A 19,909-nucleotide genomic window follows, 5' to 3' on the forward strand; every position below is an offset into this window, starting at 1 on the left:
TCAAAAATAAATAAATAAATAAATAAATAAATACTGACCAGGCACTGTGGTTCACACCTATAATCCTAGCACTTTGGGAGGCCAAGACAGGTGAATCACTTGAGGCTAGGAATTCAATACCAACCTGGCCAACATAGCAAAAACCCATCTCCACTAAAAATACAAAAATTAGCCAGGCGTGGTGGCACGTGCCTGTAGTCCCAGCTACTTGGGAGGCTGAGGCAGGAGAATTTCTTTAACTTGGGAGGCAGAGGTTTCAGTGAGCCCAGATTGTGCCACCGTACTCCAGCCTGGGCAATAGAGCGAGACTCTGTCTCATAAATAAATACATAAATGATGTAAAAGATATCATTGACATTTTCAATATTGGTTTCTTATGAAATTATTTTGTTAAATAAAATGTATTAAAATTAACTTGGCTGGGCACAGTGGCTCACACCTGTAATTTCAGCACTTTGGGAGGCCAAGGTGGGAGGATCATACAAGCCCAGGAGTTTAAGACCAGCCTGGGCAACACAGTGAGACTGTGTCTCTACAAAAAATTAACAAATTAGCTGAGTGTGGTGGCATGCACCTGTGCTCCCAGCTACTTCAGAGGGTGAGTTGGGAGGATCGCTTGAGCCCAGGAGGTTAAGGCTGCAGTGACCTGTGATCGTGCCACTGCACTCCAGCTTGAGCAACAGAGCAAGATCCTATCTCAGAAAAAGCTAAAATTAAAATAAAAAATTAATTTAATAACTTTTAAAAATTATTTTTAAAAATATGGCTACCAGAAAATTTTAAATTATATATGTGGCTCACATTTCTTTTTTTTTGTTTGTTTTTTTGAGACAAAGTCTCCCTCTGTCACCCAGTCTGGAGTGCAATGGCATGCTCTTGGCTAACTGCAACCTCTGCCTCCCAGGCTCAAGTGATTCTCCTGCTGCAGCCTCCTGAGTAGCTGGGACTATAGGCACGCACCACCACGCCTGGCTAACTTTTTGTATTTTTAGGAGAGATGAGATTTCACCATGTTGGCCAGGCTGGTCTTGATCTCCTGACCTTAGGTGATCCACCCGCCTCAGTCTCCCAAAGTGTTGGGATTACAGGAGTGAGCCACTGCACCCAGTCAATATTTCTATTAACAACACTTGTCAAAAACTTCAGCCTAGGATGGGCGCAGTGGCTCATGCCTATCATCCCAGCACTTTGGGAGGCCAAGGGAGGTGGATCACTTGAGCCCAGGAGTTTGAGAACAGCCTGGGCAACGTGGTGAAACCCCATCTCTACAAAAAACACACAAAAAATGTTGAGGGCCTTAAGATTCCCCAGCCACTAAGTCATTAAGGCCTAATACTTTATCTAAATTTAGATGAGTCTTTATCTGCATTTAACTTTTTAGCTATTTCTCTTCAGTTAGTGGTTAGACTGAATAAACAAAATCAATGTCTTTGCAGTATTGTCAAATGTGATAGACTATTATGTTGGTAGCCCCCAACTCATGCCTCCCTACACATTCACACCCTTGTAATCTGTTCACCATGAAGCTGAGCTGGTCATGTGACCTACTTCAACCAATTGAAGTGATGCTGAGTCAGATGATTAAGAAGGCCTGGCAGCTTCTGCTTTTGTGTTAAGCCAATCACCATGTAAGAATCTGGAATTAATGTTCCTGGCCGTCAGCCCCCACTGAGTTCTCACGCAATAGCCAGCACCAAACTGCCAGGCATATGATTGAGGCTGTCTTAGAAGTGGATCCTCCAGCCTCAGTCAAGCTACCGCATCTGACACTGCATGGAGCAAAGATGAACCTCCCCCACTGAGTCCTGCCTAAGTTACAGAACCACAAATGGGAAAGAGAATAGCTGTTACCTTGGGCCACTAAGTTTTGGTGTAGTTGGCTACATGGCAATAGATTAACTGAAACATTAGGGTTCTGAGGGCAAATTTCTATATACATTTCTGAAGACTTTTGCCCATCCTTTTAAAACCCAACGGACTGCCGGGCACGGTAGCTCATGCCTATAATCCCGGCAGTTTGGGAGGCTGAAGTGGGCAGATCACTTGAGGCCAGAGTTCGAGACCCACTTGGCCAACATGACGAAACCTCGTCTCCACTAAAAATACAAAAATTAGCCAGGTGTGGTGGTGCACACCTGTAATTCCAGCTACTTGGGAGGCTGAGGCAGAAGAATTGCTTGAACATGGGAGGCAAGGTTGCAGTGAACTGAGATTGCACCACTGCACTCCAACCTGGGTGGCAGAACAAGACTTTTTCTCAAAAAAAAAAAAGAAAAAAAAAACACCTAAAAACCTAATGGACTAATTGACGCATGCTCTTGAATTTATATCATCTTTGATAAGCTTCTTTTCAGCATGTTAGCTAGCCCATTTATTTTGTACAATATTTGAAATTATTTCTGTGTCCTCAGAACAGATCCAGTTTTATACCAACCACTTCTATTTACCACATCCTCAGTCTTGCAGGAACAAGGTTGAGGCTTGTTGCACTGCGTCCTTGCCTTGTTCACTCTTTCTCTGCTTCCACAAGCCACCCTGAATGATAACTGACTGTCACACCTCTTTGGATTTATAAAAGCTGTGTGCCCTGAAGAGGACTCTCCAGGGAGTCGATAAAAAAATACCTGCCTCACCCACCACTCTCTTCTGAGGAAAATGTCCCCAAGGTGTTCTTTTGGCAAAACATTCCTGTGGCTCCTGCCATGTGATTTGAATGACCCCACATGGATATCCTGACTCCACTTTGATAGGAATGGGGGTCAGTGGCTGAGCTAAAGACAAGTAGAAATGGGTCAACTGCCTTTGAGGTGGCCTGCAGTAAAGCTCTACCCATTAGAGGATTTTCGTGGTGCATGGTGGCATCAGGCCGATCAGATTATCCTTTGGAAAGGATAAATGTCAGAACCACAAGGGCAGGTAGGGCACAGGAGCCGAAGCTGAATGTGACCAATGAGAGACTTGGAAACACTGGGCACCAGAAATGCTGAGATGTCTCAGGTGTCCATGTATCTTCCCAGGAAATCTCTATGCTTCAGGTTGGGTTCTTTGAAACAGGCACTGAAATGAGGAATAACATTCAAAGCAATTAAAGAAGTGTTCCCAGAAGCTGGGTTGGAAGTGGGGGAAGGAGGACAGGGAAGGGAGAATACCAAGTATGGTGTGATTTCAGGCAGTCCTACAGAGAGAGGCTGGGGTAGCTTCCACCTGATATGGTTAGAAGGGAGTATAAGTTACACACCAGAGGTAGTCCCAGCTCAAGGTGAGGGAGGTCGTAGAACAGTTACTGTAACTATAGTAGTTACCTATAGTAGGTAAAACAGTTCCAGTAATCCAAGGAGAGTTCTCAGAAGAAGAGTTACAGGTACAGACCTGTACCTTGGGCTACTAAGTTTTGGTGTAGTTGGCTACATGGCAATAGCTACATGGTACAGACCTGTAACTCTTGAAGGCAAAAAAGCACACTGCAACTGGGGAGGAGTAACCAGAAACTGTAAAGAGATTTGAGAATTCTCAAAATGCATCAACTTTATCCACTGGGCTCCATTATGGAAGGACACCTGAGTGTGTCTCTCCCCTGCAGCCTGAAGTGTGTGTCTGGGTCAGCATGTTCTAGTCCTTCTTCAATTTATTTAATAGTTTTCAGACTGTTCACAGAGTTTCCTCTTGGGGCCCTATAAGTCCAGGAGAACCCAGGTGGGAAGGGATCCATTCCTTCTACCTAGCTGTAAATAGAGACATTCTACCTTTCTTTGTTTTACATATTGGGCTTCCATGTGTGCTTTTGCTTAAAAACAGGTCTCCATAACTAAAGAAAGGCTTGAAAACTACTGCCATTGACCATAGTAAATGGACATATTAGTTTTTTATTGCTGCATAACAAATTACCAAAAACTTAGAAGCTCAAAACAATACTCATTATCTCACAGTTTCTGTAGGTCAAAAGTCCAGATTCAGCTTAGCTGTGCCCTCTGCTCTGGGTCTCAAAAGGCTGCAATCCAGATGTTGGTCAAGGCTGAGGGCTCATCAGAGGCTAGACTGGGGAAAGAACTTCCAAGCTTCTTCATGTCATTGGCAGAATTCATCTCCTTGTGTTTGTAGGACTGAGGTCCTGTTTTGTTGCTGGATGTCAGCTGGGGGCTTCTCTCAGCAGATACAGGCTACCTGCAGTTCCTTGCCATTGGCCCCTTCCATAGGCCCACTCATGACGTGGCAACTTACTTCTTCAAGGCAGCAATGGAAAGAGTCTTTCTAATGCATGCTAGCAACACAGAGCTATATATCAATATAATAATGTAATGACAAAAGTGACTTTCCATCACTTTCCCACCACATTTTATATTGGTTAGAGGCAAGTTCTTGGTCCCACCCACACTCAAAAGAAGGGATTATAGAGTCATGAAAATGAAACCACACTAGGGTCTAGTCTGTCTACCACTATGATTATGGAGGGAGGACTTTTAACAGGAGACACTGTGGCCTCCTAATTCTTTCATTCATACCATGCTGGTCTTAAGCAAGCAAGGTCTTTCCTGTGCCTACACTGAACACGTTTGATCTATTGCCTTGCTTTCTGACTTGTCATATCGTGTGAATTTTGACACCTTCTCAGTTGTCTCCTAACCACTGGTTCAGGCTGGGCTCTCTCTGGCTAATTATGTAATCTTGCCCTACCTCAGTATTCTTATAGCTGTTGCCTCTGGTCCCAAACTGATAACCTTTGTTTCAGTTAATTTCCTGCCTTAGTTTTTCTATATCTGTGTTTGATCATAATTTTCATTTATTTGAAATTAATTTAAATAGCCATATGTTGCAAGTAACTACCACAGCAGACAGTATAAATCAAGGCCTTTCCAGTTTAAAAATAAGAAAACAGAGCTCCTAAACTGCATAGCTAGTCAATAACACAACCGCAACTAAAAGCTTTGTCTCCTCTCTCTTTTTCATTTTCCATTCTACTAATTCAAATTGAAGAAATCTGCATAAGTGATTTTCCCAGATATTTCAAATTTGCCACTTTATTTATTTATTTTTATGTTTATGTTTTGAGACAGAGTCTAGCTCTGTCGCCCAGGCTGGAGTGCAGTGGCATGATCTCAGCTTACTGCAACCTCCGCCTTCTGGGTTCAAGCAATTCTCTTGCCTCAGCCTCCTGAGCAGTTGGGATTACAGGCACCTGCCATCACACCCAGCTAATTTTTTTTATTTTTTATTTTCAGTAGAGATGGGGTTTCATTGTGTTGGCCAGGCTGGTCTCAAACTCCTGACCTCGTGATCTGCCCACCTCGGCCTCTCAAAGTGCTGAGATTACAAGCGTAAGCCATCGTGCCTGGCCAAATTTGCCACTTTAAATGTCCATACCTGGCTAGATACAGTGGCTCATGGCTGTAATCCCAACACTTTAGGAGACAAAGGCAGGAAGACCACTTGAGGTCAGCAGTTTGAGACCAACCTGGGCAACATAGTGAGACCCCATCTATAAACAACTTTTTAAAATAGCCAGGCTCGGTGGTGCACACCTGTAATCCCAACTACTTAGGAGGCTGAGGTGGGAGGATTGTTTAAGCCCTGGAAGTAGAGGCTGCAGTGAGCTATGATCATGCCACTGCACTCCAGCCTGGGTGACAGAGCACGACCATATCTCTAAAATAAAAATAAAATAAGTAAATAAATAAATAATAAATGTCCATACTTAATCATTAAAGAATGTAAAGTTTTCTAGAAGATATCATACACTTCTCCTCCTTAGAAAAAAGCCACGTGGGCATCATTGTAGACTTCTCTTAATGGCACAAGGTTGCATTTGTGAACCTTATTTGTCATTCTGGGTTACAATAATGATGCCCTTAAAACAGGACCTGGTGGGGCTCATGGGGCGATCTTACCCATACTGGCATCTCTACAGCTGGCGTGTGATTTGGCTACTGCTTCTCTCTCACATCTTGATGTGGTAGCTTCTGACAGCATTCCTGCTCTCTTCACTACCTCAGCAATGAAACAAGTACAGGAATTTGACCCATTATTGACCTTCGCTTCACCCACTATTTCAAACCATTAGGCCTAGGGGATTGGGTGTTCACAATGAGTCAGGTACAGAGTTCTGTGCAAATTTTTCCATAATGCACAGGCTTTTTTCTTACAGGTTTATAATGATGCAAGTGTCATAAAAGCTGATTGCTGGATACGTGGTATGGTACCTTATGTTATTTTGTGCCACTCTGGTTATGTTAATATTGTGATGTCCAGGGTACCAGGGCAGGGTAGGATTGTGCGCAAAATATTTTCAGAAATGAGACTGAAATTAGGTATGAATTATCTTAAATTACTTTTCTGAGCTGTTTCTCCTTAGTATAGTCACAGGTCATGAAATATGAACAGCCTCATGAGTCTTTTAAAAATATTCAAAAACCAAAGTGAATTTTAAGAGCACTAAAAAATAAGATAAAATAAAATACATTCACTTCAGTAACTCTCCTAAACAGAGGTCAGACTTACAGTGACTATATCTATCCAAAACATATCTGAGTGCAGGGGAGCCAGAAAAGGGCTCAAAACACGGGGAAATAGTTGTCACAAAGCCCATGCATTAGAGCCCATCACTTGTAACCAAGCAAAACGAGACACTGATGGCTTTAAGCCTATGTCTCACACTCCATGCCTGGAGCTGAAACTGAGGGTGTGGGAAAAGGGTGGTGAAGAAGGAAATCTAAGTTCTGCTACCAAATCCTGAACCACCAAAAGCCAGTAAATGAAATGTACTCTGTTCCCCACCTCTGGAGAAAATATAACCCATTTTAGAAAAATTTCCCTTACACAACTAAAATGTTCAGGGTTTTGGCATTTACAAGGTAGCTTTCGGTTATCTGGAAAAATTATTTATATAAAGTCACCACTGCCAGACAGGTGTTCCTGTATTTTTATTCACCCTTCTGGAACAGCTTGAGGATTCGCTCCAGGAAAACACTCATTTTGCCTGTACGCTGCTTTAGAAAATAACTTCACTAAACACGTTCGTTGTTCCATTAGTTATTTATAGTCGAGTTTTGATTATCCACTAGGCAGGTTCCTGGCTCAGTTTTCAGCCCTCTGTTTGCCTTTCTCACCTCCCACTGACACACACTTGCTGCAGCTTGTAGCAACTTAGAATTTCCCCTGAGTCACAGCTCCCCTTCCCCCAGTTCCAGAACAGCTGCTCCCCCATCCCACCAAAAGATGTCTACAAACCAAAACAACTTTTACCTACTGCTTCCCCAACCTTTCCTAAGAATGGTACAAGGTTGCCAGAGAAAACTCGGTGGTGGAATAAATAAGGCCACCACTGGGTATCAGGCAGAGAGCCCCAGAGCTCAGGTGTCCCTGCAGCCTGAATGCTGGGGAGGGGTCACTAGCCAGGGCAGGACAGGGATATTCAATAGCTTCCCAACTCTTTTCACAGCGTGGCATCATTTTGTTGTTTGAAGTGTTATGTATTCCTAGACATGTGACACACCTTCCAGATGAGCACAAAAAACACATTCCTGGCCAAGTGTGGTGGCTCACGCCTGTAATCCCAGCACTTTGGGAGGCCAGGGCTGGCAGATTACCCGAGGTCAGGAGTTCGAGACCAGCCTGGCCAACATGGTGAAACCCCATCTCTACTAAAAATACAAAAATTAGCCAGGTGTGGTGGTGCATGCCTCTAATCCCAGCTACTCAGGAGGCTGAGTCAGAAGAATTGCTTGAACCCAGGGAGCAGAGGCTGCAGAGGGCCAAGATTGCTCCACTATACTCCAGCCTGGGTGACAAGGCAAGACTCCATCTCAAAAAAATGAAATAAAATACAACAAATAAATAAAACACATTTTTAACTCCCATCAGAATTTTTTCCCCCAACTTATCTGCACTTTGAACATCAGTGAAAGTGGCACTAGCACTTTTCTGTGCTGCGGGATTTCTTCTAGGTCTCCTAATTCCACAGATAGGGCAGTTTCCATGCTAGCTTAGACTAGTGGTACTCAGCCTTGTAATTCTGATGCCTGGGACTCTGCTCAGAGATAGTTTTTCTAGTCTGAGATAAAGCCTGAGCACTGGAATTTTGAAATGTCCCCCAAGTCATTTTAACATATAGCCAATGTTGAGAACCACTGGCTTGGAGTCTCATTTGGTTAATAGTGACTGTAAGTGTGACTCTTAACTTAGACAGCTGTGGCTCCACTGATTTAGAATAAATGTTTAAATAGGAAGGGGGGGAAATGTGCATACACATAGACCAATTCAGAAGTTATTGTGCATTGCCAAGGTCATTTCATTCACTCCTTCACTTAACAAATATTTATTTGAAGGTTGCAGCTAGGATGAGAGAATGCAAAAATGCATGATGAAGTTACTGCCCTCAAGGACACACATTCCCTGGAAGAGCATTCAGACATGTTCTCTAGACTCCTACAGTCCCCCACAGGCATGGTCAACTCTAGCCCTTCCTTCTTCCTCATTCATCCCTAGTTAGTATCTCATAATTCCCCTACACTTGCATATAATTTGACTGAACATATGTAATCCTGATGCCTGTAGTCTCTGGTTGCTCTGTAGAGTGCAACTGCTTGAATTATGACAGTTATGTCTGCTAATAAAGTTCACATTTTTCCTGCAGTTATAAATATATATGCAGCTTGCATATTCAAGAAAGCATGTGGGAGGAAATGCTGAGCTGTGGGGCCCTTCTAGAACAGAAGCCACTCCCTGGCACCTGCACATACATAACTATCCTGATACCCTCCAAAAAGGCTTGTCCTTGTGGCTTTCTTGTATAAAGTATTTAGTCTATTCAGTCCTGGTGAGAAAATCAGAAATTAGCACCTTTGACATTTGCATTCTTTTTCTGGGCCCCCAAATGGACTCACAGTCGTCAGCTTTCCTTTTCCCGGGGAAAAACTGGTTCTGCAGTCTCTGAGGAAACTGCAATGGAATTAACTGGGATGTAAAGTGGCAGCCAAATGAGATCAGGAAGATCAGCAGCAGAGAGAAGGGATGGCTGATCTTGTAAACTCGAGTCATGCAAATAAACTCATTAAATCTAGGATCTGCTGGGGTGCTGGCAAGGCATACATAAAAGCAACAGACCAATAAATCTGTCCTGTTATCCGAAGAAGAGCTAATGGAGCAATTTTCTAAAAGAGGCCTTTTTACAGCATACAATAATACTATAAATTATCAATCAGCTGACTTTAGTTTTACAGTTTAGCCTGAAACCTGAACAACCTGTAGGAGTTTGTACCTTGTGGGTAATAACAGGCACGCATGGTCAATGTTATACAGCATATTTCCTTTTTTTTGGTGGGAGGGATGGAGTCTTGTTCTGTTGCCAGGCGGAGTACAATAGCATGATCTTGGTTCACTGCAACCTCTACCTCCCGAGTTCAAGCAATTCTCCTGCCTCAGCCTCCCCTAGTAGCTGAGATTACAGGCACATGCCACCACACCCAGCTAATTTTTGTAATTTTAGTAGAGACGGGCATTGGCCAGGATGGTCTCGATCTATTGACCTTGTGATCCACCCGCCTTGGCCTCCCAAAGTGCTGGGATTACAGGCATGAGCCACCACGCCCAGCCATATACAGCATATTTCTTTAAACTATATAGCTAGCTACTTTGGTAATATATGTATTTATTTGCAAATAAAATCATGATTATATTGTTATCTAGTATGTAGTAGGCACTGCTGCTTGTTTAACCAACAGCTTTTTCTTTGTTTTCCTTACTAGTCAAACCCTGAATTGGGTGGGTTTCAACCCTTCCCTGTTTGACACAGGTGAGAGTGCCACACTCTGCCTTCAGGATCAAAGGTAAATCGTGACAGGCCTAAGGTAATCCCAGTGGCCTGTTCCCCTTGCTGGGGCTGGTTTAGAGGTGAGTATACTGAATTTTTCTGCTGCCAGCAAAGTACTACCACCATGTGTCCTCGAATCACCATCTCTGTCTCGTTCCAGGTTATTACTCATGAGAACAGAGGCAAGATTTGGAAAGAGAAGGACATTATTCCTCTGGATATGATTATAGCTGTATAGCAGGGCAAATGAGAAATTCCTAGTAGCTTCCTGGTACAAACTTCAGGAAATATTAATATGCACCTAGGTGTTCCAGGCTAAGATCTTTGAGGGTCAGCTCCTCTGACTTTTTTTTTTTTTTTTTTTTTTTTGAGACGGAGTCTTGCTCTGTAGCCCGGGCTGGAGTGCAGTGGCCAGATCTCAGCTCACTGCAAGCTCCGCCTCCCGGGTTTACGCCATTCTCCTGCCTCAGCCTCCGGAGTAGCTGGGACTACAGGCGCCCGCCACCTCGCCCGGCTAGTTTTTTGTATTTTTAGTAGAGACGGGGTTTCACCGTGTTAGCCAGGATGGTCTCGATCTCCTGACCTCGTGATCCGCCCGTCTCGGCCTCCCAAAGTGCTGGGATTACAGGCTTGAGCCACCGCGCCCGGCTCCTCTGACTTTTAAGAATAGAGCTTTTGAACCTTATCCCCATATTCCCATTCTCTGAGCAGTAGTATATGCCATTAATTCTATATAGAGAATTAGGGGGCCTTTTACATCCAGAATGCACAGGGTGGTTTTAGTTTTTTATCCTGCACTCTGACTGCTACAGGGGCCATGTGTGGAATGGTAATTGGCTAGAGGGCTTTGTCTTAGTCCATTTTGCATTGATACAAAGGAATACCCAAGCCCAACTAAGAAAAAAAGGTTTATTTGGCTCATGATTCTGACAGCAGCTGGGCATCTGCATCTGTTGAGGACTTCAAGCTGCTTCCACTCACAGCAGAAGGCAAAGGGGAATCAGTGTGTGCAGAGATCACAAGGCAAGACAGTAAGCAAAACTGGTGTGTGTTGAGGGGGGTGCCAGGCTCTTTGTTTTAGAGATGGGATCTCACTGTGTTGACCAGGATGCAGTGCTATTCACAGGTGCGAACATAGTGCACTATAGCCTCCAACTCCTCAGCTCAAGTGATCTTCTTGCCTCAGCCTTCTGAGTAGTTCGGACTACAGGTACACCACAACACCCAGCTAACAACCAGCTCTCATGGGAACTAAGAGAGAACTCACTCACCCCTAAAGGAGAGCATGAATCTATTCATGAGAGATCTGCTCCCATGACTCAGGCACCTCCCATCAGGCCCCACCTCCAACACTGGGGGTCAATTTTCAACATGAGGTTTGAAGTGGACAAATATCAAAACCATAGCAGGCTTCTCCTTACTCCTGAAGAGACTCTGGAAAAAAGACAGTCCCTAACAGCATTGGGATGTAATACCTGGTACAGCTGTCATAATGAGCTGCCAGCCAGAAATTGAGCCAATATGCAAGTAGATGGTAGGGCCAAGAGAAATGAACAGCAAGAGGAGCTGGAGTCCTAAGGTACCTGCACCCAATGGCCTTCTAATTGGTATAGACACATGACTCAAGGGAGCAAATGTTTAAGAGAGGTTGACATTAGCTTCCATGTTTTCCAAGGATGAGACATAATATGGTCATTCACACCTGTCCTCTCTCTCCAGACAAATGAATACCCAGATAATCTCTGTCTCAAATGTGTCAATACCACTGAATAGCTATGTGGGTTACTGGTATGCATTGGCAGGTGTATCTACAATATTATTGTACCTTTTATAATTTTTCCAAACTCCCGTTACACTTTAAATACACTTACATCGCTAAACCATAAGTTCCATCATTTTGAATTTCTTGTTTTACCCATAAGCAGGCAGTCCTCACTTTGCATGATACTGCAGAGTCATACAGATGACCATGCAAACAGACACTGTGCAAAGTGATTTTAATAATCATAGGAAAAATTATACCTAGTCCAAAAAATTCTTGGCCCAAACATTAAAAATTCTCTTACTTTCAGCTGTAATTGTATAGGGATATTTCTAAAATAGCAAAACATTTATTTAATAGATTATGATGTAAAACATTAGAAACATTGATAAAGTGCTTTGTTTATAAAAATCTTGTCAAGAGTAGTTTGAATAGTGCCTACCTTCAGAGCATCTTTTCTATGCCTTGGCAAATTGTCATATCCTTTCTAAATTTGTACTAGCTTCCAACCTTTTATCCTTTGCACTTTCAATAACATGAAGTATCCTTGAGAGTTCCTTTAATGTGATGCTTTTGCCAGTGTTACTTCCTCTTGGACATCATCTTTTTTGTCACAACCACTCATTTATGTTGATAAATTTGCCTTCTAACTGCACACTTTAAAGTTTCTTGAACGGCAGCAGTGTCAATAGCATGTCCACTATAGAAACACATACACCACACATACACACACACACACACACACACACACACACACACAGCAGAGAGAGTGTAAGAAAGTGAAACAGCAAGAGAGAGAATGAGAGAGAGAGCAAGAGAGAGAGAGAAAGAAGAGAGCATGTGTATGTACACAGGTTTGGAGTCACATCTGGGATAAAATATTGGCATTTAGAATTTCATATCCAATCAACATTCATTGTGTCCCTACTATAAAATGGTTACTGGTCTTAAAAAATAAAACAGTAACACATTGTTCTCCAACAGTAAATAATCTAGTGAGCTCACTATTTAATTCCCTCTAAATGTCTTTTTTAGAGACATTTTCTTTACAATGGTGGGACAGGCACAGTCATTAGTAAAATAAAGAAAACATCTATCCATCTAGGGTGATGAAGAATAAATAATAGAATGTGTATGCAAAATGCTTAGCAAAGTACTGGGGTCATATTAAATGTTCCCTAAGCAATAACTGGTGGAAGTTTCTAGTTGTCCACTGACCATGAATTATTCCCTTCCTTCTCACTAACTTACTGTCATATTGGAGTTGTCAATATGCCGAGGTAAATATTATACTTTCTAGGGTCTTTTGCAGCCATTTGTGGTCATTTGACTTAATTCTAGCCAATGAGATAAATTCTAGTCAATTCTCAATGGGAATTATTGAGAGGGACTTCTGGAAAGAATCCTGTATTCGTTTCTTATTGCTGCTGTAATGAATTGCCAAATTTATTGGCTTACTAAAACACAAATTTATTATTTTACGGTTCTGGACATCAGAAGTTGTCTTAGCCCATTTGGGCTACTATAACAAAATACTTTAGGCTGGGAAATTTATAAACAACAGAAATTCATTGCTGATAGTTCTGGAGGCTAAGAAGTCCAAGATCAACGCCCCAGGTGATTCAGTATTTGGTGAGGTTCCATTCTTCATTGATAGTACCTTTTCACTGTGTTCTCATATGGTAGAGGGGGTGAGCAAGCCCCCTTGACTTCTAAGGGCACTAATCCCATTCATGAGGGCTAAGCTCTCATGACCTAATCACCTGCAAAAGTCCCCACCTCTTATTACTATCACATTGGGGATTAAGTTTCAACATATGCATTTTAGGGAAACACAAACATTCAGACTATAGCATTCCACCCCTGCCTCCCCACCTGATTCATGTTCTCTCAAACACAAAATACATTTTTTCATTCTAATAGCCCCAAAAGTTGTAAGTCATTCCAGCATCAACTCAAAAGTCTAGTCCAGAGTCTCATCTAAATATGTAAATCAGAAATGAGTGAGATGCAAGGTACAATTTATCCTGAGGCAAATTTCCCTCCAGCTGTGAGTCTGTGAAACCAAACAAGTTATGTGCTTCCAAAATACAATGGTGGGACAGGCACAGGATAGACATTCCCATTCTAATAGGGAGGAGGAAAGGGATAACTAGTCCCAAGTTAGTCCAAAATCCAACATGGCAAATAATAAATCTTAAGGCTTGAAAAATAGTCTTCTTTGACTTGATGTCTTGCCTTTTAGAGACATGGGAGTGGGAGATGGGTCCCCAAGGCTCCAAGTGGCCCTGTTCTCATGTCTTTGCTGTTCAAGTGACAGACAGCTCTCATGGGTTGGAGTCTGATGTATGCGGGTCTTCCAGGCTGGAGATGCACATTGGTGGCTCTACAATTCTAGGGTCTTGGGGGCAGTCCTGCTCTCACAGCTCTGCTAGGCAGTCCCCAGAGAAGGCTCTTTTCAGTGTCACCACCCCTGTGGAAATTTTCTAGCTGGGCTCTGAGGCTCTCTGGAACCCTGTGACATATAGGTGGAAGCAGCCAAGGCCCCACAGCTCTTGCACTGTATGCCTGCAGAGTTAGCACCACCTGGACACATGTCAAGGTTTACCACATGTGCCTTCAGGAGAGGCAGCCCAAGCCACATCTAGGACCACTTGAGACACAGCTGGGTTGGCCAAGGAGCACTGCACTAGAACGTAAGAAGCATAGCCTCGAAATTGTGCTGCCCTCAAGGACCTGGTATTCTGGGCTTATGATGGGTAGGGCAGCCCCAAAGATCTCTGAAGTGTTTTCAGGATTAGTCATCATTGTCTTGATGAATATTATCTGTCTTCCTTCTATCCATACCAATCTCCTTATCAAATGTTTGTTTGGCTACACCCTTGGTGTTTTCTCCTGAATACATTTTCTCATTTTTTTACAGAATGAGAATTTTCCAAGTCTTTAATTTTTGCTTCCTTTTTTGATAGCAAATTCCATCTTAATATTGTTTCTGTCTTCTTGCATTTACTATAAGCAGTCAAGAGAACCCATGCTGCACCCTCAGTACTTTGCTTAGATATTTCCTCTACTAAATACCTTATTTCATCATTCAGAAGTTCTACTTTCTACAAAACATTAGGACACAAACAATTCAGCCAAGTTATTTATCACTTCATAATAAGGATTGCCTTTCCTGAAGTTTCCAATTATATATTCCTCATTTCTGTCTGAGCCCTCACCAGAATGGCCTTTATCAGCCATATTTCTACCAACAGTCTGATCATGAGCACTCAGGTAGCCTCTGAGAAAACTGAGGCTTTCTCTACAGCTCTCCTCATCTTCTGAGCCCCCACAAGAATCACCTTTTCAGCTTATTTATGGCTATATAGGCTTTCTCTAGCATGCTCTTCAAAACTCTTCCAGCCTCTACCTATTGCCCATTTCCAAAGCCACTCCACATTTGTAGGTATTTGCTATAGCAACACCTCACTCCTGGCACCAAAATCAGTATTAGTCAGGGTTCTGCAGAGAAACAAAGCCAATAGGATAATGGATGGATGGATGGATGGATGGATGGATGGATGGATGGATGGATGGATGGATGGATAGATAGATAGATGAGGAGATTTATTATGGGAACTGGCTCCTATTATTATGGAGATTGAGATAGATAGATAGATAGATAGATAGATAGATAGATAGATAGATAGATAGATAGATAGATGAGACTTATTATGGGAATTGGCTCATGTGATTATGGAGGTTGAGATGTCCCATAATATGTCATCTGCAAGCTGGATACCCAGGGAAACTGGTGGCGTAGTTCAATCCAAGTCAGAAGGCCTAGAACCGGGGAAGCCAATGGTATAACTCTCAGTTTGAGGCAGAACACCTGAGAAACTGAGGAACCACTGGTACAATTCCTGGAGTCTGAAGGCCAGGGAATCTGGAGTTCTGATATCCAAGGGCAGGAGAAGATGAGTGTACCAGCTCCAGAAAAGAGAGTGAATTCACCCTTCTTCTGCCTTTTTGTTCTATTGGAGTTCTCAACAGATTGGATAGTGTCCACTCAAATTGGGTAAGGGCAGATCTTCCTTAATTAGTCTATTGATTCCAATGCAAATCTTTTCCAGAACTACCCTCGCAGACATACGTAGAAATAATGCTTTGCCGACTAACTGGGTATCCCTTAACCCAGTCAAGTTGACAAAGTTGACACCTACAGTTAACCATCAGAGAAGTCTAACATATTAGGGCTATATTCCTTCTGTACGCTTTAGGGAGAATTTGTTTTCTTGTCTTTTCAGCTTCTAAAGGCTGCCTGCATTTCTCAGCCGTGGCCCCACATCACTCCAACTTCTGCTTCTGTCTTTACATCTTCTCTGACTCTTTCATGCCCCTCTCTGATAAGGACCTTTATGATTATATCGGACCCACCCAAATAATGCAGGATAATCTCCCCATCTCAGGATCTCTAACTTAATCAAACCTGCAAAGCCCCTTTTGTCACTGATATGGTTTGGCTCTGTGTCTCCACCCAAATATCATCTTAAATTATACTCCCATAATTCTCCACGATGGGAGATAATTGAATCATGGGGTTGGTTCCTCCCATACTGTTCTTGTGGTAGTAAGTCTTATGAGAACGGATGGTTTTATAAGTGGTTTCCCTTTGCATCTTTCTCATTCTCTCTTGCCGCCACCATGTAAGAAGTGCCTTTCACCTTCTACAATGATTGTGAGGCCTCCCCAGCCACACAGAACTGTGAGTCCATTAAACCTCTTTTTCTTCCCAGCCTTGGGTATGTCTTTATCGGCAGTGTGAAAAAGGACTAATAAGTCACATAAGGTAACATAGTTAAAGGTTCTGGGAATTAGAGTGGACATATTTGGGGTAGCCATTATTCTGCCTACCACAGCTTCTTAAACAGAGGACAGAACTGGATAAATCCTCTTGTCCTTCCTCCTTCTTCCTTCTCAGAGCAAATGTACTTCAGCAGCCACATTTGCTCATGAAGTGACGTACGAATGGAAGGCTGGCCATTCTACATACTTCGAAATGACAAAATGATAGAAGGGATCTGTGTTCTCAATGGCCTAAGAGTCACCATACAAGTCTGGGTTTACCTTCCTCTGGAGTTACTTACACGTAAGAAAAATAAACTATCTTGTTTAAGCTACTGTTTGGGGGGCAATTTCTATTATTTGCAGCCAAAATAATCCTAACTGATACAGGATTATTACTGTTATTGTGGTAAATTCCATACTTCTGGTGAGTTCTAAATCACAGATCATATAGAATTTAAAGAGACCTATGTAGAAACCTTTTTGGAGCTTGCTTCTGGAAAATCCAAAAAACATGTTATAGGAATTTTCCCATCCTATTGAGTCTAGACTTCCTAAAATGCCATTTTTCTTCCTCAGGTTCCCAAACCTTCCTGAGGTACGCAAACCTTCTGGATTGGTCTTAGAACCTATCTATCCTTCTGGGAAGTAGCAAGAGGGGAATAAGGACAGAGGAAAGCCAGCTTGATGCTGAGAAGAGCAGTTTGTTAGGTCACTATCATCCACACCAGCAAATCAATAGGGTCTCACAGGTCAACTGGCAGTAGCTTTCTAGAGCACTGTGTTAAAAAGCATTTTAAGGCTATGTCTAGGCTCAACACAGAAGAGCAATAGAAATTGATTTTCAATGTCTACTGTAGTTAAGGGAGAAGAGAGTGCGCATGTGTGCTCTGCACAAGCTATTCCTGGACTAGAGTCCTGCTCTCAGTTGTTAGGGTCAGATATTCAAGTTTGCTAGCATATCAAAAGGCATTTGATCTCTCAGGGATAAAATCTGTCAACCAAATTAATAAGATACTGGCTTATAAATCAGAAGATCAGTTTATCTATCTGAATTACAGATAAAACTATAAATGTACACCTGTTATCAAGTGGAAATCTGCATGGTGTAGGCAAGAAATGCAGTCTTTGGAGTGAAACAGACCTAGTTTTGTATGATGACTGCATCCCTCAATAGCTACATAGCTTCTTAGAGCAGAGATGATAAGGACATTGATGCTATGTCTGAGATCAGTAGGAAAAAAGGCCTGATTATGGATACCCCATTTACCATGTGATTATTACACATTGCATGCCAGTATCAAAGCATCTCATATACTTCATAAATATATACACCTTCTATATACTCACAAAATTTAAAAAAAATAAAATATGTCCTGATTAATTAACTATGTCTGAACTAGTGAAGGTAGGAGAAATGGGAGTGGCTATTGTTGGTATGTATTAGTATATGTTCTAGTTTTTACCAATCAATTCATGCTCTCCTGATGGAAAGTTTAATTTCTAGGATTGAAAAACTGCTTTGTGAACTTGGATATAAAAGATGTTTGCTGTATAATTTTTACGGCTCACATTACTGAGTTATCTTTGCAATATAAATACAAATAACACAGGAATAAGAAATGATGGTTTGTGGTTCTGAACACCCACTGCTCAGACCTGGAGGAAAAACAGTTAGTTTTTTTATATGTGCCCTCCATTTTATATGTGCATTATGGACCAGTGTGAAAAGAAATATAATACAGATCATAAATGTGAGCTACATAGGTTATATTTTCTAGTAGCCACATTTTAAAAAGTGAAAAGAAATAGACACAAGTTTTTGCAAATATTGTATCATACAGATTTTTTTTTTTTTTTTTTTTTTGAGACGGAGTCTGGCTCTGTCTCCCAGGCTGGAGTGCAGTAGGGCGATCTCGGCTCACTGCAACCTCAGCCTCCCCAGTTCAAGGGACTCTCCTGTCTCAGCAGCCTGAGTAGCTGGGACTACAGGCACGCACCACCATGCCTGGCTAATTTCTGTATTTTGAGTAGCGACGGTTTCACCATGTTAGCCAGGCTGGTCTTAAACTCCAGACCTCAGGTTATCTGCCCACCTTGGCCTCCCAAAGTGCTAAGATTACAGGCATGAGCCACTGTGCCCGTCACCATGCCTGGCCTCATACGTCTTTATTATCCATTATCCCTAATCTAGGTATCCTCACTCTCAGAGAATAACTTTTATACTTAGCTATTGGCCTTGGGTTTCTTGGGTTAAGGATTGGTATCTCAGAGAAAGATACTGGAAACCTGGTCTCCATAAGTCTCTAGTCTGCACTTACTCCTGAGTGGCAGACAGCTGCTTTCCAGTTTAGTGTTTGTGGTTATCTATGTGGAGCACTGGTTTCTCCACAACTACTGTTCTGCAAGGCCTCCAGCCAAGTTAAACTTTTTTTTTTCTTAACCTTAGATGCTCTCAAAATGTCCCTTGTAAACAGCCCTTTTTTTTTTTTTTTTTAAACTTGGCTAAAGGACAGGCTTCTTTCTCCTTCTTTAAACTAAATTTATGGAACAATTACTAGTTTTCTCTAAACCAGTGATTTTCTAACATGAACAAGCATTAACATCACCTGGAAAGCTTATTAAAACATAGGTCACTGGTCCAGCTCCAGAGTCACAGACTCATAGGTCTGGAGTGGAGCTCAAGCAGTTGCATGAGCCAGTTTCCTGGGAATGGTGATGCTGCTGATCCAGGGATCACATTTTGAGAACCACTGATATAGGTCATTCATTTTGGTTCAGAGAAGAGGTAACAGGTATTTGAAAATGAAAGATGTTTGTAACCTAAAAAGCATCAGATTACATCTTCCCTCCAAAATAAGCTATACCCAGTCTGCTGGTATTCTTTCCCCAGAACCAGCATCTTGACAGCCTCTAACATCCCCTTTCAAGATTTGTCCTCTCATCTCCTGCTAGGGGAAGAGCAACCAGGCCTTTTCTATGTCCTTTCAAAGACCTCAATTATGGCCCTGTTATTCCATGGTATTGTAAGCATCTGGGCATGCATGTTGACAGTTGTGTGCGGTAGGGCTGTAGACTCCTGTTAGCTTGCAGCACTATTTCCCTAATACCAGCAGCTCTAAAAGTAGTCACTCAAAAAATAAGTCTTAAGGCTGGGCATGGTGTCTCACGCCTATAATTCTAGCACTTTGGAGGCCAAAACAGGAGGATGGTCTGAGCCTAGGAGTTTGAGACCAGCCTGGGTAACATAGTGAGACCTTGTCTCTACAAAAACATAATAAAATTAGCTGGACATGGTGGCACACATCCATAGTTCTAGCTACTTGGAAGGCTGAGGTGCGAGGACTGCTTGAGCCCAGAAGCTGGAAGGTCAAGGCTGCAGTGAGCTGTGACTGTACCATTGCACTCCAACCTGGGTGACAGAATGAGACCCTGTCTCAAATAAATAAATAAATAAGAATAAGAATATGTTAATTGAGTGAATGAATGATGATACATGTTTGGAAGAGGAGAAAAAG

Source organism: Macaca mulatta, chromosome 2 (genome assembly GCF_049350105.2).
Source record: "Macaca mulatta isolate MMU2019108-1 chromosome 2, T2T-MMU8v2.0, whole genome shotgun sequence".
NCBI classification, from domain to species: Eukaryota; Metazoa; Chordata; class Mammalia; order Primates; family Cercopithecidae; genus Macaca; species Macaca mulatta.